Below are 26,775 nucleotides of genomic sequence, written 5' to 3'. Positions count from 1 at the left end.
CACAATTCGATATTCTTCCGTTGTATTTTACCTTATATTTTCCAAAAGATGGCGACCCTTTACGTATATTTCAGCTTTGTCCTTAAAACTAGATACCAGTGACAAAACAAGTAGAAATATTGATGAACTGGAACACAATTCGATATTCTTCCGTTGTATTTTACCTTATATTTTCCAAAAGATGGCGACCCTTTACGTATATTTCAGCTTTGTCCTTAAAACTAGATACCAGTGACAAAACAAGTAGAAATATTGATGAACTGGAACACAATTCGATATTCTTCCGTTGTATTTTACCTTATATTTTCCAAAAGATGGCGACCCTTTACGTATATTTCAGCTTTGTCCTTAAAACTAGATACCAGTGACAAAACAAGTGGAAATTTTGATGAACTGGAACACAATTCGATATTCTTCCATTGTATTTTACCTTATATTTTCCAAAAGATGGCGACCCTTTATGTATATTTCAGCTTTGTCCTTAAAACTAGATAACAGAGATAAAACAAGTAGAAATCTTGATGAACTGGAACACAATTCGATATTCTTCCGTTTTATTTTACCTTATATTTTCCAAAAGATGGCGACCCTTTATGTATATTTCAGCTTTGTCCGTAAAACTAGATACCACTGACAAAACAAGTAGAAATCTTGATGAACTGGAACACAATTCGATATTCTTCCGTTGTATTTTACCTTATATTTTCCAAAAGATGGCGACCCTTTACGTATATTTCAGCTTTGTCCTTAAAACTAGATAACAGTGACAAAACAAGTAGAAATCTTGATGAACTGGAACATAATTCGGTATTTTTCCTGTGTATATTAACTTACAATTCCTTTCAGGTGGCCGTCCGTAACCAATCTATCACTGTCTCTATCCGTTCAACCAATCGGTAACTCTGAGACAATCTCCTGTTTACATCTTTCCATGACTGTCTGAGCCCATCTCTATTTCTACGCTCCTGAGGACTATGGTTCAACACTTTAACCGACCATCCTGTCCGAAGGCCTTCATTGTCGGTGGCCGTACAAGCTCAGCTTTTTCTCCCCCAAAAACGTCTTCTCTTTACGTTCAGGCTTTCATGGCTTTACAAGCGGAGCAAGAAGTCATTCTACAATCCTCTAATCAGCATTTTGATTTGAACCAAAGCTGGCAATTAAAAACAGAATCAATTACCACAATTTTTGGAGTCTCCCATAATCCTGAACAAGTAATATTTACTCTTGCAGGCATTCTGTTGAATCTTTCAAGTTTTATGATATATTATGAACCATTATTGGTCTTCAAGGGTTTTCAGATTGGACAGGACTTGTCAAAGAATATCTCTCTCTATTATCAAAAGTATTAGATCCCCCCAATCTAATTTAAAAGGGATATAAAAGTAATATATCGATATTGAGACAAACCATTTCCTGTAAAGCACTCTTGTTCCCAATTTCTTAATTGACTTTCCCCCAAACTACCACTTCTTGGCGTATTGATCAAACTGTCTAGGATTAACCCGCTATTCATGGGACATCGTTAGCATGCTGAAAGTTTGCTTGGTAATTATATATTCTATACTCGTAGTTAGAAAGTTTTGATGAAAGGCTATGATAGCCATTTGTCAATATAACTAGGAGATATAGGGTATTAACATAGGTCCAAAAGGATGTGGGTTTTGGGAGTAATTTTTCATCTATTTCGACATTCTCAGGAATTCAGATTTTTCCTTAATACTTCTTCTTCGTACCCCTCTTTTCTTTGGCGAAAATAGTGTAGATTTCGAATTTAAATTATTGTGTAAAGACTTTTTGACGCCCTTTAAGGACGAATAAGAGATTTTTACCTTTACTTTTATTCCTATCTCTAGCTTTGTGTATTTGTTTATATGTTTGAGTTTGATCAGATTGAATCAAATACAGAAAAATGCTGAAATTTCAAATTTGATGTGTGTTTTGTTTACCCAAATTGTGATCAGAAAAAATGCTTTTAGCGCTACAGTAGCCGGATCAGTTTAGAAGCGGCCCGTGTAAAGACAAAATTTACTGTGGTACTGAGTTAAATTTGAGGTTTTTTCTTGGTTTTTATTTAGTACGATAATAATGTGAGAAATTTAAATAGAGTAGGGGTGAGGGGGGCACAAAATTTACATTTTCTGTTGCAGAGTGCACAGAATCGTATTATTGAACCTTTTTATTTTGTTTTCTACAACTTCCAAGTCTTCTTAACAGATCTACATCAATAAACAGTTGGTACTTTACATGCATATCTACATTTTTTTAATTTAAAAATTTTGTGCCAAATGTTAATATCTGCCCCACTGGTGGGGGTAGCTTTGAACACAATATAAAATAGAAAGAAATAATATTACTTTACTCTGAATCTACCTTTTATCAGTTATTTCTCTCACTACTACATTACTTTCTCTTTTAAACCACTGAAATCTAGTTCGAAAATCAAGAATCTAGTTCGGGGATGTTGTACCCGAAGTGTGATGGGTTTAGGAAGTTTGAACAAAATATTCGGTTTGTTGCGCTTCTTAATGTAGATTCGGACCACTTTCCCCTTCTCTGCGATTAAACCAAAAAAAAAGTCACAAACTTGCAGGTCGGTAGGGCGGCACATTTTAACTGTGATGTTGAAATGTGCCCTCTCTCCTTCCATAAAAGAAAATATAATATCCTACACTTTTTGCAAGCAATTAGACTTTTGTAAATACTAGGTTTAAAAATATGAATTCCAAATACGTAATATGGACTAACAATACTATACACCTTGTCCACTACAATCTTCGCAATACATTTACAAAAAATTTTACTTCCACCTTACAAAATATAACAATCCTCAATTCTGGACTTCTACAAACAATGAAAACGAAGGGAAACTCTGTCAATTATACAACAGGTCTACCACCAAAATATGGAGAAAATTACCAATCATAAATGTTTTAAATATTTGGCGAGAAATTAAAACTGTTCAAAGGAGCCCCTTGTTCAAATGTGCCCCTCTTTCCACTACCTTACCTGTCCGCCATTTTAGGGCATTCTCGGAGAAGCGAGACAATGGTGAAGGTGCGTATTTTTTGGAGGAGAAGATATTGAAATTATCCTAAATGAAATTTCTATCTATGCTACGATTTTACTAAAATATAATCTTTCTAAATACTCTGATATTACAAAAATCTGAAAAATAATTTTCACTTTTTAAACTGAATTTGTAAAAGAGAAGGCATTTGCGTGTTTTTTGAGGAAATCAAAGTTTTAAATGAAAAACGTTTGCGTAAAATCAGGTGAGCCCCCATTAGAGAGATAAGATTTTGAAGGAAAATAAATGAAAAGCTAGAAAAATGTAACTCTAAGAAAAATAAAATAAGAAGAAAAACTGGAAATAAGAACTGGTTCTGTGCATGTAATTGGGTATAAGTCGTGCAACACGCTAAGCTTGACGCTAAATCCCCAGAAACTAAAGTTTTTATAAATAAAATCTTAGTCCACTAATATTGAGAGAGAACATTGCTCTACCCTGGGACAGAGCTAACAATTCTGAACTGTTACACTTCGCTCCGTCTTGAAAGCTTTGCTTGGGAGATGACGACGCTGTATTTTTCTTCTTCATACACCTCAGACTCTTTCCTTTTGCCTTACAGGGATTTATTAAGATAGAAATCCCCAGGATGAGATTCTGGGGCCAGCCATTTTTTTTCTTGCATTGTACATAAGTTGCTGAAAATGAAATTTAATTTTTGCCAAAATGGCTGAAAGGTCAATGATATTTTCTGTTATTTCTTTGTCTTTTACTATCTCTTACTTTAATAGAAAGATGTATTGCAATCATACTGATTTCTGGCTTCTAATTTTTGTCCGTGGAGTACCTTAAGGTGCTTGATCCTCCGCTGTTCTCTATTTATGTTCCAAGCAGGGCCGGATTTAGATGAAAAGAGGCCCTAGGCTATACCACTTATGAGGCTCTTTCACCTCCCATTTTTAAGTTTGTAATATACATGAGAGATAATAAAATACATCACTACTGTGAGATATATCATTTATGTTAAATGAAACATGTTGTTATTGGTACTGTATTTAGAATAGTGTAATTTTAATTTTGCTAACAATTTGAATGTAGGCCCCTCTTGATCTTGAGGCCCTAGGCAAGCCTAGTTAGCCTATAGGAAAATCCGGCCCTGGTTCCAAGTGATTAGCAACTATAATCATCTGATCTATTCAGATGATTTGCTGATTTACTATCATTCTGCTTCAGTTTTATTGACTGAAAGAATTCATAAAGTACAGAAGAAGGGTTATTTACAGTATCATTGCTTGGAACTAGAGGATGTTGTAACATATTGTTTGTTGAATAGAACCAAGAAGGATTTGGCCCATTACTTTGTCATAATATTTCTTCATTAGTTTTACTGTTCATTATTTTTGGTGACTGAATCATAGTTTCAATAGGATGAAAAATTATTGCCAGTTTCAGTCATTATAAACTTTATTCTGCCGAGCTTTCAACCTAGGGACTAGGTCCATCTTCAGGGCCAATTTACAATATACTGTTTTACATCATAAGAGGGTTGGTGTATCTTCTGTCTTGTCTGTTCATGGACTGAATGTGATCGTTCTGTGTGTGATTGTGTTTGGTTGTAAGGAAGTCAGTGTTGCCTATTGGCATTATTTTTTCATCCTATTCATTTGTTTTGTTAAAACATACTTTTACATCTTCTTGGGCTGAAAATAATCAACTCAGCTCTTAGCTCGATCCATGTTAATTCTTAGATAGAATTATTTTACCCTACCAGAAGTGACGAAATTGTTGATTGACTTAAAAGACCTGAATGGAAATGTAACAAATTGAAGATGAGATAGTGGCATGATTCACAACAATCTTGCTATCGAATTCTGTATTACAACTGGGTCTTTCGTTCATTTTACTTCCTAAAGATAAAGGATGAAGAAGTGACACTACAGTAATAAAAGTGTAATAAATCAATAAGAAAAACAATAAACTTACAGAGACAATAATCGCGATGTGTTCTCCAGTTCGGGCCAAGTTTATGTTGTCAACAGTAAACAGGGTTCCTCCTACACATATAGTGTTAGATCAATAGGACAAAAAGAAGAATGTGGACCATTACATTGTCATTATATTTTCTTCGCTAGTTTTTGTCAACAAGTTCCATGAACAGAATGTTTGGACGAGAAGGACGATCGGGCAGTACTATTTTGATAAATGAACCAATGGCTCAAAGAGTGACAACAATTGATAATTGACCAAAAAAAATATTACGAATATTTAAGTTAAACATTAGGTTTTAAATAAACTGTAGTCAAGAATAATAAAAAATAAAAATATTTTTGGTTCCCCAAGATAGCGTCACTTCCGATAAGAAAACTCAAAATCTTTCTTCAAGAACTCTTCCCGACAACCCGGACAAGACGCCTTAAGAGACAGTGCCTCGTGATCTCCTCTCTAGTGAAGAGAGTGGACTAACAGTCTAATGTTTTGGAGTGTTACCACTCGTTTACTTCTACCTGCAATCATACGCAAATCCTCTAGCTCAAAATCTTTCTTCTAGGACTCTTCCTGACCACCCAACAAGACGCCTTAAAAGACAGTGGCCTCGTGATCTCCTCTCTAGTGAAGAGAGTGACTAACAGTCTAATGTTTTGGAGTGTTACCACTGGGTAACTTCTCCTGGACAAGACGCCTTAAAAGACAGTGGCTTCATGATCTCCTCTCTATTGAAGAGAGTGACTAACAGTCTAATATTTTGGAATGTTACCACTGCGGTAACTTCTCCACTCGTTTACTTCTACCTGCAATCATACGCAAATCCTCTAGCTCAAAATCTTTCTTCTAGGACTCTTCCTCACCACCCAACAAGACGCCTTAAAAGACAGTGGCTTCATGATCTCCTCTCTATTGAAGAGAGTGACTGACTAACAGTCTAATATTTTGGAATGTTACCACTGCGGTAATTTCTCCACTCGTTTACTTCTACCTGCAATCATACGCAAATCCTCTAGCTCAAAATCTTTATTCTAGAACTCTTCTTGGCAATCCAACAAGACGCTTTAAAAGACAGTGGCCTCGTGATCTCCTCTCTAGTGAAGAGAATGACTAATAGTCTAATGTTTTGGAATGGGTAACATCTCCATTCGTTTGCTTCATTTGTTACTCGGTTATCACTGTTACTTATAGCACCAACGCGCTGATTGTAGCACAAATGAACGCACAAAAAAAATTCGCTTTCATCAGTTCCATCCTAGAAAGCATTTGGCTAGGAAGAATACTAGTGACACGGCGTGTTCTGACTCTCTAATTAATGGAATCTGAGTGACTTTTGGGAAGAAAAGAAGTACAATTCAATCAGGAAACTGAAATTACAATTTTTTTTGTTTCAATTTCATAGTTTTTCCCATACCATTGACCCTGCCTGTACCCCCGCTCATGATTTTCTAGGAACTTTTTTAATTACAGTTAATATTGCTTCACTTAAAGCCTGGAATGGCTTTAATTTCCCAGCCGTAATTTTGCTCATAATGAGTATATTATTAAAGTGAATGGGAAAGCTTTAAAGGAAAATCCCTCCCTTCCTTTCGCTTTATGTTCCATGAAAACTTTACCCAAAGCAGAAACTAATTTTACAACACCTTTTAGCCTGAATGAAATTTTAATAAGATAAAGTGTTCATTTTGAAATTTACTGTAAAACATATTTTAACTTCGATAGAAATGCTTATTACTTTTGTGGCGATTTTATTTACTGAATATTTACACTTTCATTACGTTGCACGTGTTTTTTATTGTTTAATTCCTAATATTAGGTAAGGGAAGTGTTGTTTTATCCTGTCGGCTGATTAACAAAAGAAGGATCTGACAGAATCTGAAGATAATTGCCAAATTTCTGGAAACACCATCCTTACAAGAAGAAGCTGAACAGAATAATAACCTGGAGATGCCAAGTTGATCCATGAATAGACCTAGTAAACAGGCAGAACCCAAATTAGTATTTATTTATTGTTTTTCGAAAGGAAGTTTTAGAAATATCTAATTGTAAATCGTCAGAATTTTGGATAACATAATCAAGGACCATTATCTGACCCTAATAATTATAGAGGCATCGCACTCGTCAGCTGCATTCTGAAGCTATTTACTAATATTCTTGCAAACCGATTGAATGAATGGGCTGATTCCCTGCAGACTGTGCCTGAGTTTCAGAACGGATTTAGAAGGGGTCGTTCTTGTGAAGATAATGTTTTTGCGCTTAACGCTATCCTTCAGTGCTATGTGAGCAGGAATAAGCCAGTCTACGTAATTTTTGTTGACTTCCAGCGGGCATTCGATTCCGTTAATCATTCGCTTCTGTGGGCTAAGTTGCTTGGGATGGGTGTGAGTGGAAGGATAGTTCGCCTGCTTTCCCAGATTTATAATGCCGCCGTGATGCAAGTGAGAGTAAAGGGAAAAGTCTCCAAGGATATTCCTGTAACAGAGGGTGTCTTGCAGGGCGAATCACTCAGCCCGACTCTCTTCTCGTTCTTCTTGTCCGATATAGAGGAGTATTTTCGGAGTGGAGGGGTGAGTGGCTTGAGAGTGGATTCTAGGAACGACGTCCTGATGCTCGCTTATGCGGACGATCTTGCAATTTTCGCGGACTCTCCCTCAGATGTGAGAAATAAATTACGGGCGCTGGAAGAGTACTGTGGATTAAATTGTTTAAAAGTAAATGTTAAAAAAACAAAAATCTTAAAAGTCTGCAAACATACTGGTCGGCGTTCGAAAGTGAAATTTTGGTATAATCAGCGGGAGGTGGAATGCGTACCTCAATTCACATATCTAGGTATACCATTCGCGAGCTCTTCCTTGTTTGCGCAGGCATCTTCGCATATGATTGACAGAACCAATATGGCCATCGGGTCCACTATGGCGCTTTTGGGGCAGTGTAGGATCAGTGCTTGGGACAGCCAGCTGCAATTGTACAAGTCTTTAGTTAAGAGTATCCTAGTATTCTGTGTAGCGACCTGGGGCTTGCGTTATATCGCGAAGTTAGACCAAATCCAGATTTCTTTCTTCAAGAGGCTACTTGGCCTGGTCCGATCGACCCCCTCTGTGGCGGTTCGGCTCGAGACCGGGGTTTCACCGATGGCTTGTGAGGTCTTGAGGAGTGTTCTGGGATGGCGTTTGGGCCGTATGGACGACAAAAGAATACCAAAATTTTGTTTTAATAAGTTGCTGGAGACACACAGTCGTGGGGGGGTGGACTCCAAGTACAACTGGGTAACACAAGTTGACGAACTGCTTAAGATAACGGGCTGCTCAGAACTGATTAAACTGAACCAGATAGATGCAATATCAAAGCGGTGTATAAATCAGGCAGTATTAATGGCCAAGAAACATCTTCGGGAGAAAGACTTGACACTCCTCAGCGAGTCCAATTTTAGTACTTTTTACAAAAGCTTCACATTAGTTGATGGGCCGCAGCCGTACCTCTTATTGCACAATATTCCATTCAGGATGATCCGAATGATAGCCGAACTAAGATTAGCGGGAAGGCACTTTGTAAAATTCATTTTAAAAAATAATGTGTGCATGGTTAAGAGTGATCTGGTTTGCGAATGTTGTGGAGTGCCTGATGATATGGTGCATATACTCTTGCATTGCCCTAAATATCACGACCCAAACCAACAGCCTACATTTCCCGACTTAAATTGTTTAAATAGGTGTGAAGTGATAAATTCTTGTACTTTATTAGAAAAAATATTAACTCTTAGAGGTTACAAATAATTTCGGCTTACCTGTTTTAAATTTTCAGTAAAAATCTTAAATTTATATATTTCTATTTACTTTGCAATTGGATTGTATAATTACAAAAAAAAAAAAACTACTCTTGTAACCAGCTGAAGCTGTATACAATAAAAATAAAATAAAAAGGATAACATAATCAGAGAAGGCAAGTCATAATCGCTTTTATGATATATGTTGTAAAAAAAAAATGCATTTGTGAAGGTCAGCTCAATTATGTAGACTAGCGCAATTAAAGGTGGTTGTTATTAGTGTAGGAATGTAAATAGTGAGAATGAAATTGATGGTCTGCCAGACAGAACTGTAGTAAGGTAAATCAACCGGTCGCCACAGAAGTAAACATGTAGTCAGTAATGGATTGGGCGCAGGTTGGACAAATTAATCAAGATTGATTAGTTTTTATTTGTTTTTGTTTTTTTTATTTTTCTCATGTTGGGAGCCCTGTAATGGTGGTTTTTACATTCAAAATTAAGATTTCAGCAGTTTGTAACTGCTAGAGTTTTTAATTCGAAATTTGTATTATTTGAATTGCTCTCACGAATCATATTGGATTTTGTTGGAGAGGAAAGCGAGATTTTGTTTTTCGCGAAAACAGCTCCACTGACTCAAGTTAGTATAAGACGGAAACCAACTTAAAGTAGAATTCTATTCTTTAACACTGCATTGGCAATGCTCGAACTTAGTCAGTTATTGCCAATGTGGGAGTCATATTGACTCCATAATTTATTTTTATATTGATTTCAATTTTAATAATAAAATTTGCATTAAAGGATGAGAAAGAATAGGAATTAAGGACGAAAAACCAAATTTTGGCCACAAATCGGCTTTAACATTTCACGCAGAAGGAGTTCAACTTCAACTTAGGATCGCATGAATTTCAGTATTTTCTAGAACCCTGATTGGCTGCCTTCTGATCAGGGACTTTTCATTTTTTTTTCAATTACTGTGCGCTGTTGACACGGATCGGAAATGACCCAATTCACTGCAAGTTTTTGCTGCAATTCGGACAGAAAATCAATTCTAGAGAGAGGCTTTTTTTTGTGCCTTGATACTTTCTATGAAAATTTTGTGAATTTATCAAATAAGCATTTAGGCAATAATCTGGAGTCAAGATAATAGCAGAAAATCTACTTACATTACCAATCTGGAGTCAAAATGACTCTTATGATTCAAGTAAACTAATCTGCGAAAAGAAACTTCAGCTCGTGACTATCAAATAGTGAGAGAGTGGGGATAGTATATCTAAGAGCATTTTTGGGGTAGCTATGAGATGTGGGGAAACAAAGGCCATTCCTGCTTTTTTTGGAGTCAAATTGACTCCGGATTGGCAATGCAGTGTTAAACTGATTAATCAACCTGGTTAAAAGTTCGAAGCCTGTCAGGAATAGAATCTGAGCTCTTAAGCAATAATCATAATTGGAGTGGATAACTACGCAAGTACAAGAGGCTGTGGAAAACGCCAACATTTGTAATAATACGTGAACAATCAGGTTTCGTTCTAATTCAAAATAGTAATAATTATTATTATTATTTCTAGTATGAATATATTGGTTTCGTGACCGTAAATTGTTAAACTTAGGATGGAAGATTTGCGAGGAATCGGTTGGCAAAGAGACGAGTTATTTTAATTGACCGATTCCTCGCAAATCTTCTATCCTAAAATTATTTCTAGTTTCTATTTTATGTCTTGTAGCCTAATTTTTCTACGCAACTGCAGAAAGTAACTTAGTTTAGTTTGAAATTGTTTTAATGCAAATTGATTTTAAAAAGAGGTTCCAGCTTTACCGCCAAAAAAAGTCCCTTTATGTGTGAATCCTAAATAAAGGCACAAAGAATTTAGTAAAAGTTAAATTGCAAGAAAGCTATGGAGAACCAGAACTTTTATCTTCATTTTTTTTGACTATAAAGAGTGCGCTGTGATTTGTCAAATTACGAAACTACCAGTAACTAGAAGGCTTACAAAAAGTTAGAAAGACCTAATAAACTCAAATTTTCAAGTAAATATTATATAAATATTGAAAAATTGTCGAGTAAATTTACTACTAACTACAGGTTGAACCCTTTTAACAAGATAATTAACACAGGATACCCACATCTGGTCTGTTAATCCTGCAGGATTATGCAAGTAGTGCTCTCTAAACCTAAAACCACTTCTACTTAACTATATAATTGAAACTTCCTTAACTGGAAACAGGAAAGATGTTGGCACTCCTGCTAGATTGTAAACTAATAAAGATCCTGTACAACTTATTAAGCAACCTAGCAAAAACCTTCCTGGTGGGTTTTTATAGTGTAAATGATTTAATGAATATTTAACGCATGCGCTCCTTTCATCTTGCTGTTAATAATAAAATAAGTTTTTGTGCATTCTATTTTTTATGTAAATCTTTAAAAAAATCCCTGAGAAAATAACTAAGTTTAACTTTAGCGCCTAGACTTACATAATAAGATGCCAAAATTGTTTCATCTTTTCCTTTTACGAATCCTTTAAGGCATTCCAATCTTCGGCTGATTATTCTCAACCAAGATCCTCTAAATTTTCTAGATTTCGAAATCTTTTCCTTTACCTCGAGTTTGGCCTCTTTTCAGTTCAATACTTTTCCAGGACATCCTTCTAATTCGTCTAGTTCTTCCACTTCCTTATTTTCTTCTGGTCTTGCTTCTAATACTTTTTCGCTTTACGATTAAATGGCATCCTCCCCTGTTTCACATTCTGTCCTGAAAATGTCTTTAAAGTGGCTACTAAAAATCCTGAAAATGGAATCGCATAGATACCCTTTAATCTGTTTCCATAAACTGTTTGAGTTGGACAGTAAACCAAACAATATTTTGAAATATAACTGGTGGTCCCAGCTCAAGCAGTTGATGCAATATGGCAGTTTTGATGCAAATCGTGGTAATTTAAATTTCGGAACATTAAAGAAAGAATTTTCGTCAATTTTGGCCAAGTACGAGACATTTTTATTGGATAATGACATACAACGTGTACAACAAAGTACCTTCTGTTATATTTACAAACTACTAAATATTGAATATCAATATAGTAACCCGCAATTATATTTAACACTTCCACTACCCCATAATGTCACAACAGTAATAGCTCAATTGAGAACTTGTAATGCATTAAATTTAAAATTATATTTTAAACATACGAGTAATATATACGCGATTAATCCGTCAGAAATTTGTCAAATTTGTAATATGATGGAAACTGAAGATCTTTATCACCTACTGGTAATTTGTCCTCTGTACACGCCACTAAGAGAAATACTGTTTACAAATTTAGGTATTAAAAATAAATTAAATGCAAGCAACTACTTTGAAGTATTAAACATCGACACAAAAAACAAAGCCGTATGGATTTATAATTATTTTTATAACATATGTAGATTACGTTCTTTTTGTTTGGGTCAATGACCCATTTACTATTTGCTATTGTACCCTGAATATACAAGAAAAGTATGCTCTTGTTTTAACGTGTTGATGTAACTTGGATAAGTTTAAAATTAGTGTTGACAAATTATAAAATGTACTTGTGTTTGTGTGTGTAAATGAGAAATAGTATTCAGTCTGTTAATGTACAAAGGCTAAATGTATGTTTTTCACTTGAAGGAAATTGTTATTATTTTTATTCTTCTTTTTTTTGTTTACTAGTTATTAACTATTAAGTTTGTTCATAATTGTGTAAGTTTGTTTGTTAATTATGTACTGTGAGCTCTGTCCAACAAGATTTTGTATCTTTAGATGGATAAATAAATAAATAAAATAAATAAAAATAAATGGCATCCTCGTACGCGCTATAAACCACCTCTAGGAATATGTTAAACTAGAATAATGCTCGAAAATCATTGCCCAGTCGGTGGCCTTAATTTAGATCAAACTCTTCAGATATAGTATTTCTTAAAGCTTTCCCTTAATCTTGTGATTTCCGGTAATGTTATAATCACGGTTCAGACCTGATTAAATCTACTTTGAATCCGGTCTAAAAATTTGATCACTTTATCAGTAACTTACCGACGGTTAAATTAACACTTTTGTCAGTGGATATGTTGCAAAAAAAAAAAATAAATTTGGGAGATAAATACTTGGAGCATTTAACGAATAGTTAGGCAAATAATCTGCGGCCATTAAAAAGACCTTTTCTGGCTCCCTTGGGTTAGTGTTTCCGAACAGTATAGAATGAGTGTACGTGATTAAAACTGTCCGGTAGGACAGTTGTATAAGGGTTGATCGTCAAAAACTGCACGAAAAAGCGTAACGTTGAAAAACACCCAACTTCCCTACGTAACATTAAAGCGACGATCTGCTCTTACACTTGTTAAGAGTTAAGAGTATAAGAGTATACTAAGAGTATTACTAAGAGTATATATGAATGAACTGGCCAGCATAAGGGTCTGTGATATCTAATAAATTCTAAAAATGTGAAGGAAAAGTTAATGCAGTAAAATTACTTAAATAATATCAATGAAGTATTAATGAAATGTTGGGTACTTGCTGATTTGTGTACCTTTTGGAGTTTAATCAACCCTTATACTTAACATTTTAAACTGTAAGTTTTTGTTAAGGATAATGAACTAGAGTTCGCCTCATGTAAATAACTGCAACGTTATCTAATACTACTACAGACCCTAAAAAGTTTTAGATGATGTTAGTAAGTGTTATTAGATTTGGTAAAGATTCTAACACTCCTGTAGAAGATGAACTCCAATTCCTTCTTAATAAATCGAATAATGAATGTAGATGAATTCATACAAGTCAATGAGTCGAGACGTTAAAAAGAGATTAAGTTATTGGAGAAATATTTTAGGTTAAAAGTGAGAAAATTATTTGTAAGAAACTTTGCAAACCGTTAAACCCATGAGAGGCCGAAAAAAGTATTGCTCCAGGCGAGAATTGAATGGACATTAACGGTAAAAGGAGTCGAATCCTTTGGGAGGACGATGACGAATAGAAAAGGTCGAAAAAATCTGCAGGAAGGCGACTGAAAGGATAAAAAGAAATTAGCTTTTTTGGATTTCTTAATTTCTGCAACATAAATTCTTAGAAAAAAATTTACTTTATATTCTATTTTTTTACTTTAACCAGCGAAAGTGAATGTTATGAAATTTCTGACTTAATAACTTTTTAATCAAAGACTCGCTTGAAAACCTTAGAGGTTGATTAGAACGGCTGCCTAGATCTAGCTTTGGTATAATCACTGAAGCATAAAATAAATTGGCGAAGAGAAATATCCCCTTACACTTGGCCCACCTATATCTTACCTTATGCTGCGAGCAAGGTGTATGAAGTTTTAATTATGTTTCACCAACTAACCCTCTACTCATGTCGAAATACCAGCCAGCTGTACTAAACTAACCCAGCAAACTGTTCATTATTTCGTCCATTTAATTCAAAACATCAGCCTAACACATTTAATTAACAAATAAACGATTTAGTAAATAAATAAACAGTTAATGAATGTTTATATATAATATAGTAAATATATAATATAGTAAATATATAATATAGTAAATATATAATATAGTAAATATATAATTATAGTAAATATATAATATAGTATATATATATATATATATATATGTAGATTATTTCTTGTAATGACGTATCTATGTGTAGAGACAAAAGAAGTTTGTTATAAAACGTCAATTTCGGCGTTAAAATGGTTCCTAAATATTTATAATAACAAACTATTTCATCTATGGTTAGTATTTCCTATATTTACCCAATCACCAATTTAGTAACAAAAATCATTTAAGAATAAATTGTTTACATGATTGGAATAGAGTGAAACGATGGCAATTTAGTTTCAGATCTAAATATTAGTACCAAATCTAGGTGCCAAATCTTTACTTGTCCATAATAATGCTTCTGAAAAGATAGCGCTTACAACTAAGAGACTTGTGCCACAAGAAAGATGCTATGATTATTTTGCGCTCCGAATACAATATTTACAATACTTTTCTCTCTTAAATTTAATATAAGCCAATTTGCAAAACACAATATTATTAGCGTGTTTTTTTAGATAGATCACAAACTAGTTTGAAACTTTAATAGAAATAAAAATGGATCAAAGGGACAAAATAAAAAATAGGTGCAAACAATAAAGTAGACAAAACAAATCAGTTTTCTTAACCCATTATTGCTGACAAAAATAGTGTAACAAATGTAGTAAGAAATGCTTAAAGATTTATTTTTGAAGCCAAAAAATACTGTATAGAAGACTACGAAATGTAAACAATAGATAAGTGCAGCTTATTTTCACTTGCGAGGTAGTAGACAGTGTTATCGGCTAAACAAACTCCTTTTTCACTTTTTGCTTAAAAATAAGATCAAAGCTAGCTGCCGTAGTAGATTCGATTGGATCTAGCTTTGCAACTAATTACACTATAGATCTAATTAAAAACACGTATGATCTAATAATAAACCTACCAGCTTGGAGTGTCGTATCATTAAGTCCAATTCTCAAGATTTCTTTACAGTAAATTTGTTGAAACCAGCTAAGTTACCTTCACCAGCTTCTGAAATCGAGTTTACGTATACCGAGATCCGCTGAACACCGTACATTTTTAGGGAATGATTTTTAGATCAGAGGTCTTCAACCTTTCTACACTTTTAACAACCCTTGGAGCTCATGGTCTTTCTTGAAGGAACCTCATGTTTAAGTAGCAGATAATATAGTTTATCAAAGCTTTTTTTCTACTCAAATTCCCCAAAATTATTCTTGTATCTTTATTTAATCTTAATACAAACATCTTAATAAGACAATTGTATAGTGAGGTAGCGAATCAGGTTTTAGTTTATTTATTTTCTAGAATACATTTTATGAATAATTAACTTTTAAATTTTATATTTAATGTACGAGTATATATTGGTGTACGTATTTAAAGCACGTATCTTTTACCGAATTTCAAGATTTCATTTTATATTTATTCTTTACAATCAACCGCCTTTTTGTATCCAATTTATATTAATATTGTAATTTTTACTTGAATATTATATTAACCTAATATTTTAATAAGACAGTCCACTACCTCGTTTCTACATGAAAAGTTCCTTGTATAGACGATTTCCATTTTACGTACGTATTGGCTGTGCAAATAGTGATCACTTGCGGAACCCCTTTTAACGTTCCAGCAAACCCAAGGGTTCCGCAAGAACCCAGGTTTAAGACCCCTGGATTTAGATGCTTTTTTTTTGTTTGTTTAAAACACAAAATCTCTGACCATTCAAACTTGGTAAACCGTTTCAGTATCCTTACTGTTCCAGATACTACGTCTTGGATTCAAATTCAAATGATTTTATTACAAAATTGGGTAACATTTACCCCATTTGTATGCCCTTAATCTTTATTTTGAAACTTTTCTACAGAAAAAAAACTATTGTTTATGTACCCCATAAAAGATCCATTAGCCTCAATTTCCCTCATTTTTCCAATTCAAACTCAATTTTGTTTTTATCCCAAGAAATTGCCTAAATAATACACTAATCTATATATAAAAACTACTTTTTCTGACACACAAAAACTGTACTTTAAAAAGTTGTTTAAGATCGCCATACTTCCCATTGTCAATAGCAAGAGAAGGTAAAAAAAAAAGAAAGCTCTCAACTTTCTATTTTATAAAAAAGGAGGCAACCAAAAGAGAAATACTTTGTTGAATGTCATTGAATGTGAAGAGTTCTAGCTATCCATTACGAGCCTACCACTTCCTACATCGGCCCCATAATCCTGGCCGGGGTGCAACTACATTTAACAGCAGTTGCACTTCTAACTTACATTCAACAAAGTGCTGTAAAATACTGAAAGCTAGGATAAAAAAAGTTCTTCCACTTCTAGGTGACTTTGGATCTTGCTTATTCCCATACCCTCATCCTCTTCTTTATTCATAAAACTCTTCAACAAAAAAAGGGCTCTTAGTTACTTCTATATTTTACTAATTAACCTTCATGGAGATTATGTATTTATATATACATAAATCTAGTTATAATTCTTAAAATAAAGCCAACATTTTGAGCTTTTCTTTTATTCAAACTTTATGTTCTAGTCTTAGAAAACTTTTCTTAAAGACTTCTTTAGAAATCAGAATTCTGAAAGAGGTAATTGTCGACAAATTTTAACTAAATCATTGAGCGATAAAAGATGAAAAAAAAAAGAAAAGTTGTATAACTCTTAAGTAATGTTACTCAGTAATTTACTTAATTTATTCAAATTGGTTTAAGTGATTATAAATAAAGATGAGGCTACAGAATTAGAAGTAGGTAAAAGAATACATTAATTTTTTATTTCTTAAAAAAATAAAAGTCTCCCTTTGCTTTGATATATATTTTTGAAATTATGGAAATATTTTTTAGCAGTAAGTGGCGTCATTTCGAAACAAGGTCAATTTATAAAAAAATACAAAAGCAAAATGAGCCAACTAAAGTTTTTTCATTTTTTTTTAATCTTTTATTGAAATTTGCGACTGCAACGGTTGTTGCAACAAGCAAATGCGATGTAATATAGTGTCTTGATTGAAGATTGGAGAAGACACCCAGTGGCGACACTCCATTAACGTGAACAGATCACTATACTGTTAAGAGGAGAGTAGGTCGCGGGGCCATCTTCTCTTCAGTCTCCTTGGAGGATTACCTGGTAATGTGGAAGAAGATATAAGGGTTCAATTAAAGGATTAGGATGAGCTGCTGTAAAGGAATGAAATTTTAAGAAACGAGTTTTAGAAAGGCCCGTTAACGAAAGGGATTTTGAGATCATTATGAATGGTGAGGTTAGAAATGTAGAATGGCGCGTTAAGTAGTTTTTCGTAGTATTTTTGATTGTAATGTCTGGAGGCGTAGTGGAGTTGGACCGCTTAATCGATCCCCATACTTCGATGCCGTATGACCAAATAGGTCGCAGTAACAGTAGATATAAGAGTCTTTTGTTATGTAGGTTAAGTTTCGAACATTTGTCAAGTAGTCTGGCGAGAAGTTTTGTAGCACTGGGTTAGTTTCTTGTCTTTTCAGTCTAGTATGGGGATTCCATGTCAACCGTTTGTCTAGGTACAGTCCAAGGTAGCGTACTTTGTCCACAGTTGGTATAGGAGTTTGGTTCAAGATGATGGGAGGTAGGATTTTTCGTCTTAGAGTAAATACTATATATTTTGATTTCGTAACAGTTTTGATTCGCCATTCAAATCTTAGATATTTTTTTGTCTAAATTTGTGAATTTCCTATATCGAGAAAAACGCTATATTTAATATCACTTCTGAAAAAGCTTCTGTAAACATTACTTTACATTACAATGTGCAGATAGATACTTTTGAGAGAAACCTATCGCCACTTGTCCTCAAAAAGTCCTAAAAAATGTTACATAGAAAAAGTATTGCAATAAAATGTAATGTCCTACATGTTTAAATACTCCTAAGATTAAAAGAAACAATAAAATATAAAAATCCCAGTAAAATAATTAGTTTTGGAATTCATTCAAATTCTGAACTTTTTCTTCCTTCATAATATAAAACACCTTACATTATATGAAATCAATAACAGTTGTAGACCACTTTAAATATTCAAAAAAAGTGACTAAAATACTTTCAAGAAAGTGACTAGTCTGAGTCAGGAAACTTGAACGTAAAATTGCAGTCGGTTCACCTGATGAGATGCAATTGAAATACAAAGTTTCACCTTCTAATGATCTTCCATTTTGAGATATATGTGCATGAAGCACAGTAAACCATTTGTTTGTATCCCTAAATAAAAAGTAGACACTTCTCGTTGATTCATAAACACAGCTTTGACGAAAAATCTTGATAAGCAAAGTTTAATAAGTTGGTAGATAAGTCATCATCTTCTTTGCCCATATCTTGAAAATGATACTTGGAGAAAACTAAAGGAAAATGCTGATTCAAAATATAAAAGATGGCTACAAAATACTATCAAATTTCTCTTTAAAAAAATTCGTAATATCATAATTATGAAGACAAAATATTCTGGTAAAAATTACGTTTTATAAACTGTATAGACAAGCTACTAGAAAGGATTCGTAAATGTTAATGACATAGAAGATGAACACCAAACTCCATTTATGTCACAGTGAATACGATACTTATTAAACATATGACAAGTGTCGGGCGAACATAGAGGTTGTCTAAAACACCACACAGAACTTATCTTCAAATCAATAATTTATGTGTTTAGAATCTTGGATAAACAATATTTTGAGATGGCTAATATTTTGTTATTTAAAATTATTTAAGAAACATACGAGGTATGTTCAAAAAATAAGGTGAATTTTCAAATTTCGCGGGCTACGTACATTCGAATTTCGATTGTCTTTTTTTTTATGTTGGTACACTTGTCTCGAACATATTTTCAAAGTTGTAGCTATATAGCATGTTTAGTCTGTATGTTAGAGGCATAAATAAGACAAGTGTTTTGCGAGTTCGGCGATTTTCTTCTGTCGAAAAAAATGGATCAACGAAGTTGCATCAAATTTTGTGTAAAAAATGGAATTAAGTGCTCAAAAACCCTTGAAATGTTGAGAGTGGCGTACGGTGAGAGTACTCTGTGTCAAAAAAATGTTTACAAGTGGTACAAGCTTTTCACAGAAGGTCGAGAAGATGTGAATGACGACGCTCGCCCTGGACGCCCCAGCACATCAACAACCGATGAAAATGTTGAGAAGAATCGTCGAATCACAATTAGAGAAGTGGCTGAGGTTGTCGGCATATCGGTTGGCACATGTCCAGCAATTTTTTTCGAAAATTTTGGGCATGAAGCGTGTAGTAGCGAAGTTCGTTCCAAAATTGCTGAATTTTGATCAAAAAAACCGTCGCATGAGCATCGCTCAGGAATTGTTGAATGACATTATCATGTCTCAGCCACCGTATTCACCAGATTTGGCGCCCTGCGACTTTTTCCTGTTCCCATGATTGAAGAGACCCATGAAAGGACGGAGATTTGCGACGATTGAGGAGATAAAAACCGAATCGCTGAGAGAGCTCAAGGACATACCAAAAAGTGCATATCAGAACTGTTCCGAGGATTGGAAAAAACGCTGGCACATATGTATTATATCTGAGGGGGACTACTTTGAAGGAGACAAAATAAAAATCGATGAATAAATAAATATTTTTTAAGAAAAATGAAAATTCACCTTATTTTTTGAAAACACCTCGTATATTGCTTTTTATTTACACCAAATAATAATAATAATAATAATGTTTTAATTTTCAAGATTTGGTAAGTGTAGAATAATTTTTATTAGAATTTAGTTTTGGTTATAAATAGTATTTAGTACAATATGTTAAATAATAGTGAACCCATTGTAATTGTTGTAAATGATGATGCCATCATTCAATATAATTAATAAATCAAGATTAACTAATAATTTTTGTGGGAAAGATTAAAAATAAATAAGTCACTGATGCTTAAATGCTTTTTAGTCAACAGATGAATTTTCTGACTTAAAAATATTTGATAAACAAAAACTAAAAATGATTTTTAAACTGTACATTTATTATTAGAAAGAGAGTTTAAGTGTTTATGGTTTATGTAGAATGGAAGTTTAGAATTCATTTTCTGATTAGTCCCTCAATTCTTTACTATATATACAGAAATAATTATGGTTGGACATCTTCTTTTAGATATTTCGCGCTTTCAATAATAGATACTAGATAGTAAGTAAGTAAGTAGAGTAATTGCCTATTTTTTCAGGCGGGCTTTACGTCCAACTACCCAATTAGGTGTCATGGACGGAGGCAACTAGCAAACATACTTCACTGAAAATTTCTTTTATTAACCATTAAATAAAATCCAATGCCTAAGACCGGGAATCGAACCCAGTACCACAATACATATTAGCTTTACAGGTCTCGTCTCTAACCTCTCGGCTACCGTGAGCTGTATAAGTAAGTAATTGCCTATTTTTTCAGGCGGGCTTTACGTCCAACTACCCAATTAGGTGTCATGGACGGAGGCGACTAGCAAACATACTTCTCTGTAAATTTCTTTTATTAACCATTAAATAAAATCCAAGGCCTAAGACCGGGAATCGAACCTATTACCACAACACATATTAGCTTCGAAGGTCTCGCCTCTAACCGCTCGGCACCATGGCGTATAGATAATAATAGATAATAGAATTGGTAAAGTTATTTGAAGATATGTATTCAAAATTTGGTTTTAAAAAATTGATTTCATCTGTGGAGTTTATCACTTACTAATTGTTTTGTGTTTTGCAGGTTCATAATAAACAAGAAGAGTACAGTAGTTATCAAATGTAAATAAATTTCAAGGCCCCAATTGGAAAGTATGATGTCGAGTTATCTTAAATAACATCTGCCTATGTTTTTCACACGAAGATGCACTGAATGAAAACTTTTGGTACAAAAATTCTTAACGCTAATTGATTATTACGCAAGCAATTCTGTATAATTTTAATTCTTATAATGTGATGAACAGAAATATTTTTTATTTTCAAAGATTTAACTATTACAAAGATATTCATTATGTTTCAGATAAGATACCACGCAGTTTGTTCTACGCAGGAAGATTTTCCTTCTCCTGGCAAGATTGTGATAAATTGAAAAATGATATATTTATAAAAATTGATTTTGAGAGTGGAACTATGAAGATAAGGTACGCGGTAATAATCTAAAAGTTTGACTCCCTATTTATTTTTTTCTAATTAAAAAAAAAAATGAATTCTTTTATCTCTCGTATTACTTCATACAATGCTTCTGCATTTTAAAGTGCAATTAAAATATGCAATGAGAGATGCACTACTAAAAAGACCTGTACATCCCATTTAAACTGTCTTAAAAAGTATGTTTATTTTATTCTCAGAGATACATCTTTCTTGAAGGGCTTTTAACAATGAAAGTATCCTTAGCTAATGTTTCCTAGCTTTTAAAAGATTTTATCAAGAGCTTGGAAGAGAATTAAATATGTATCATTTATTGGAGATTCAAAAGTTGAAAATGTTCAATTTGAAAAAATAGCGGACACGTGTTATGTTTTCAATTTGTATAATTAAGCTATTGAATAGTGAACTTTTTTTCATAAAAATACCTTAAAGCCAACAATACTTTAATAGAATTTACCGAATGAAATACTTAAAAATCCATTTTCTGATTTAAAATTAATGAAACGTTTACATTAAATCACTTCGTTAAAATTAAAATTTAATTCTGCATCTACAGATCATTTTCTTACTTAAAATATACAATATCCAGCATTTTAAACTATCTTCAATCTTAAAGAATGATTTAAGTATATCTTTCCATTTTTTTGGCTTTACTTTTGCAAAGTTATAATTTAGATATCTTTAATAGTTACTTTATTGAAGATAATTTCACAAGATATTAAAAACTTTAATGTGTAATACAATTGGTTTAAATAAATCATATAACTTTGCTATTGATATATATATTAATAATTTTCCCAATATGTGGTGCTTTTGCTTTGAAATGTTCCACTTTTTCTTCATTAAAATGTACAAACATCCCCAAATTTCAGAGGATTTTTTTGAAAGAATGAAAGGATTTTTTTTTTGTTTATAATAAAGTGAAATTGTTACAAATTATAGAGGCAGAGGCTGTTCGGTTAGAGTAGGTGTTGGTACTCCTCCCACGGACAAATAATAGAAATAAAAATAATAATCTTCACAAAGAGATTCAATACATTTCAGTTCTTTGTTAAACTTAAGGTGAGATATCAGCGAAAAACATGATTACTTGTGCTTGCAGGCAACAAAGAATCTCAATCTCTGAGAGCTCTTTATTTAAATTATATTTACATTAGGTTATAATAGATGTTACTCAGAGGAAAAAGATTATCTCAATTTATTTATTGTGAATCAACTTACTACTTTATAAAAGATTAATATAACTGCAAAACTGAGAAAATTTGAATGAAAATGTAGGTAACAATCCACCGTGGTTACACAATGCACTTGAATTTACAAACAACATTGCTTGCAATCAAACTGATTTTCCCCCGCATTGCTATCATTCAATCAACAACCTTTGGAACCATCCACTCCTTATTTCACAATCACCCTTAGGCAAGCGTTTCTAATTACCCGTATCTACTGCAGTTGACTTAGCTATTGATCAAATTCTTGTTCCCACTCAACGTAATATTGATTCTATTCAAACTTGAACAAAACGTACGCCCACACGTCCTTTAGTAAATTGTCGTTCTTGTGATAAAGCCGCATATTGCCAAGCTTTCAAATAAGTTTCATGTTTAATTTAGTTAATAAATACAAATAAATAAAATAAAAGGTTACTGAGTTGCTTGCATTGTTATAACTACAATGCACATGAAAATTATTAAACATTAGTTTTCATTTCAGTTAATTTCAGCCTCTGACAGCAAAGAAACATCACATATTTTAACAACAGCTAAGATTTAAATAAACTATAGTATTAATGATTACATCTGTTAGGAATATTTTTAAAGATTTCTGCAACTAGATGTAATTAAAACAAAATGGTATCAATTAATAAAATAAAGATATGTATATATCTTTAAAGAAAGTTTATTGAGTGAAAAATGAAACGAAACAAAAACTAATTGAAACTGTGAGAACAGTCACACCCGATTTCTCCCATAAATTATTGAAGGATTAAAAAGAGAGTGAAATAGCTTGGAAAGAATTCTATCATTGCAAGATAATTAAAGAAAATAATCTAATTTTCTATTAAAGAAAAAGTGCAGAGAAAAAGGAGAACTCCTTTTAATTGTCTCTCCTTTAAAACGAATCCTTAAGAAAAAAAAGAGCTTCCAGAAAAATAATTTAATAATTAATTCGAAAAAGAAAGATGTTCGATGGATTTAAATGAAACAGAGATGTAGAAATGTTAATTCATATTTTTGTTTTAAGAAAGCAAAATATAAGTTAAATAAACGTTATTAAATGTAAAAAAATAAATTACTTTCTAAAAAACAAATTGGTGAAGTTTTGTTGTTACTGTTACTTTTTGGGATGTTTGTACTGAAGAAGGTAATGACGGTAAAAAAAAAGAAATTTATCTACAACATTTTTGAACGCTTCTCAAAATTCTCAAGAAAAATCTATCAACAATGGTCGATAACTAAACCATCATTCTAAGTAACTTTTTAATATTGTTAGTTGTAGTTTTATTATTTGGTATTTATGATGAGAAATAATTTTCTAATTAAAGAACCCCCAAATAGGTGCGCCAAATTATTGTTTGGCTCCTGACGACAATTTTTATTTAACAAGGTCCTGTAGTGTCAGAAAGTGCAGTTAGCTTTATTTACATGGGTAAACTTAACCTAACTTTGTTAGAAACTTCAAACAAAACAAATAAATAAAATAATAATGTATACAATAAAACTGAAGTAAACAGTAAAATAATTGTTTAGTTGAGTTTCACAATACAGCACTTTGAATTAACGACGTGAAATTTTATAAATGATATTTCCAAAAAGATATTTATACCCTTTTGTTCTTTTTTAATAAATATGAGCAGACAATTTGTATTTGAACATTATTATTGGTAGCCTTGTTCTCTTTATTTGAAGAAGAACACAGCGCTGGCTAAAATGTATGGCTGTTTCAAGACAAGCGAAAAGGCTTTATGTTCTCGCCTGTTTGGTATCCCCTTAAAGGAGCATATATCAATGTAGAACTGGAAGAAGTGTGGCCTTGAATCTGGGAGAAGACATGAACTGGGGCAAAAGCGATGCCTTTTACTCTAACGCGCTATAACGTTTGTGCCTCTCTTATGGATCTCTCTCCCTTTTTAACCCCAGACCTTCCCATTCATCTTCCTTAATGAATGTTGTCGTCTCTTACCCTACTTACTGAAGGAACTTGAAAAACAGATGAACAGGTTTCTTTTGCTAAACTTGAAAATTAGTCTTTGTACTAAATTCTATTTTTTAGGTTAATTTTTTTTTAATTATTAACAAATTTTACTTCATAATTTTTTTTTCTACCATTATTTATAAATTTATATCATGAACATATATAAACATACGTACGTATCCATCTCATTCTAGATCATGCTCTTAGGTTGGAGTAAAGAAATTAGTCCGTTCTTCAGATATCTTGGTGCTCCTTTAAATATCAAACCTAAAGAAATAGGTGATGTATACAAATATGTGGTTTAGGTTTAGTTTTAGAAAACACTCACATTTGAACTTTTTTCAATCTAGAATCCAATTCAAGAAATTCGAGAATTAGAAATCAAAACTCCTACATTCAAAGGAGCCACAACGATATTTTAGGTGATTGATTTGGTTTTTTAGCCACCTATAATAGATAATACATTCCTTAACTCCAAAAAGATTCTATACGTCGCACTTGAGATTGTACATAATTGGGTTCATTTTTTCTATTATTTATTTTTCAGTAAACAGAAAGTTTCCCTTTAAATAAATATAAATACGAAAATTACAAATAGAATCCTTAACTGGAAATAAAACTAAAAAAACATTTGTAAATGTTTGTAGTAAAAGCAATAAATGTCCTAAACATTTACAAAATATTATAGTGTTAGGGGAAAATTTCATTTACAAAATGATGTAATCGCGCAATTAATGGCTTTTTGTAGGATGTTTTTTGTGTTGATGATCTTAAGTTTTATTGTTTGGATGATCTATTAATTTCTGTGATTATTTGAATTAGTAAGAAAAAAAAATCTCTGAATAAGTAAACCAAACCAACGAGGACTTTTACACGTTTAATACAAATCTCAAAATATTATTTCACAAATGTTTTTCAAACTTTATTATTTCAATATTATTATTCTAAAGCTGATGGATTCAATTTAATTTTGATTCACTGCTAAAAAGCATGCTTTTAAGAGCAGGTTCACTGCCCTAGATCCCCAAAAATGAAAGCTCCACAAATAAACCAAAAAAATAATAATAAATAAAGCTCTCCAAAAAACATGCAAAGAATAGTCGTTGTTTAACCACTTCACGCCCTCATCATGGCTTGCAAGCAGACTTTTAGTAAATCTTTTCACAAGTTGTCTTAACGATTTAATTAGAAAATTACAACAGCTAATATCATCAAATCTTCTTAAACGAGAAAACAGGAAAATTCTAGTCTATTTCAATTGCTATTAAATTAAAACTGACGATGACACTCATGTTAATTAATTACTCCAGAAATTTCATTAAAAACAATTTTAGTTTAATTCCAAGTTTAGAGTAATTTTAATTAATAACTGATTTATGAACTATATAACCTTTGTTGATGTAAATTCTTTGGAATTTAAATTTTCAAATAAATCTTCCAAATATGGAAACTAGATTGAAATAATCGTGTTAATTTAATTTTTTACAACATTTTAAAATAATTATAAACTAAGAACATTGTTGATTACACCTGAAAATGCAAAACGAACAACAAGCATCTGAACAACAGGCAGAAGGTTCAAGTAATTGTTATTACATGAAAAGCCAATATTGATCTGTGAATCCTACTAACTGAAATCCAACAATATCTCAGAATTAAGATCAATTAATAATTAAGGTTAATCGAAGATGCAATAATATTATCTTTACTTCACATTATTGAACAATATGTACACATGCACATTTGCAGTTTCTCAATGAACGCAAGACATGCCACGCATACTCTGGCTGTTTTCATTTCATTAATTTTTAGATCTCCGTTTAAAAGTTTAAAACTGATCATAAAATGTAGATACGCTACTGCATATTTGAGAGCAACGTGAGTCAAATGGCCAGGATCCATTCCAACGATAAAAGCAATACGTGACGGAAAATAAATGTGTGCATGTAATTTTAAATTGCGATCAGCAATCTTCGACGTACTACAATAGTTGTTCTGAAGATAGCAGCACTATGCAGCTGGCTGATCCTTGTAAAATTAGTCTTTATGCAAACTAAATATAATGGATCTTGAAGTTATTTTATTTATAAAGTGAAGCACATATCTTCTAATTCGAGGCTAAACTCTGTTCTAAGTTCCATTTTTTCTTCGACATGGTTGAGCGAATGGGAATT

General features: G+C 32.7%; 1 long non-coding RNA gene across 1 annotated transcript in view; it reads left to right on the top strand.

The window, feature by feature from the left end:
• The window catches only part of LOC141447053 (uncharacterized), a 289,468-nt gene extending 267,564 nt beyond the window's left edge, over positions 1–21,904 (top strand). The window contains exons 2-3 of the long non-coding RNA XR_012454104.1: positions 21,003–21,144; positions 21,279–21,904. This is a non-coding gene — a long non-coding RNA (uncharacterized lncRNA). The remainder of the gene's footprint in view (positions 1–21,002; positions 21,145–21,278) is intronic.
• The last annotated feature ends 4,871 nt before the right edge of the window (positions 21,905–26,775 follow it).

This window comes from Rhodnius prolixus, unplaced genomic scaffold (assembly GCF_049639745.1).
Source record: "Rhodnius prolixus isolate KJV_2025 unplaced genomic scaffold, Rpr scaffold_7, whole genome shotgun sequence".
Classification (NCBI taxonomy): domain Eukaryota; kingdom Metazoa; phylum Arthropoda; class Insecta; order Hemiptera; family Reduviidae; genus Rhodnius; species Rhodnius prolixus.
Note: the sequence above shows the minus strand (reverse complement) of the source record. Positions and strands in the feature narration are given on the sequence as shown.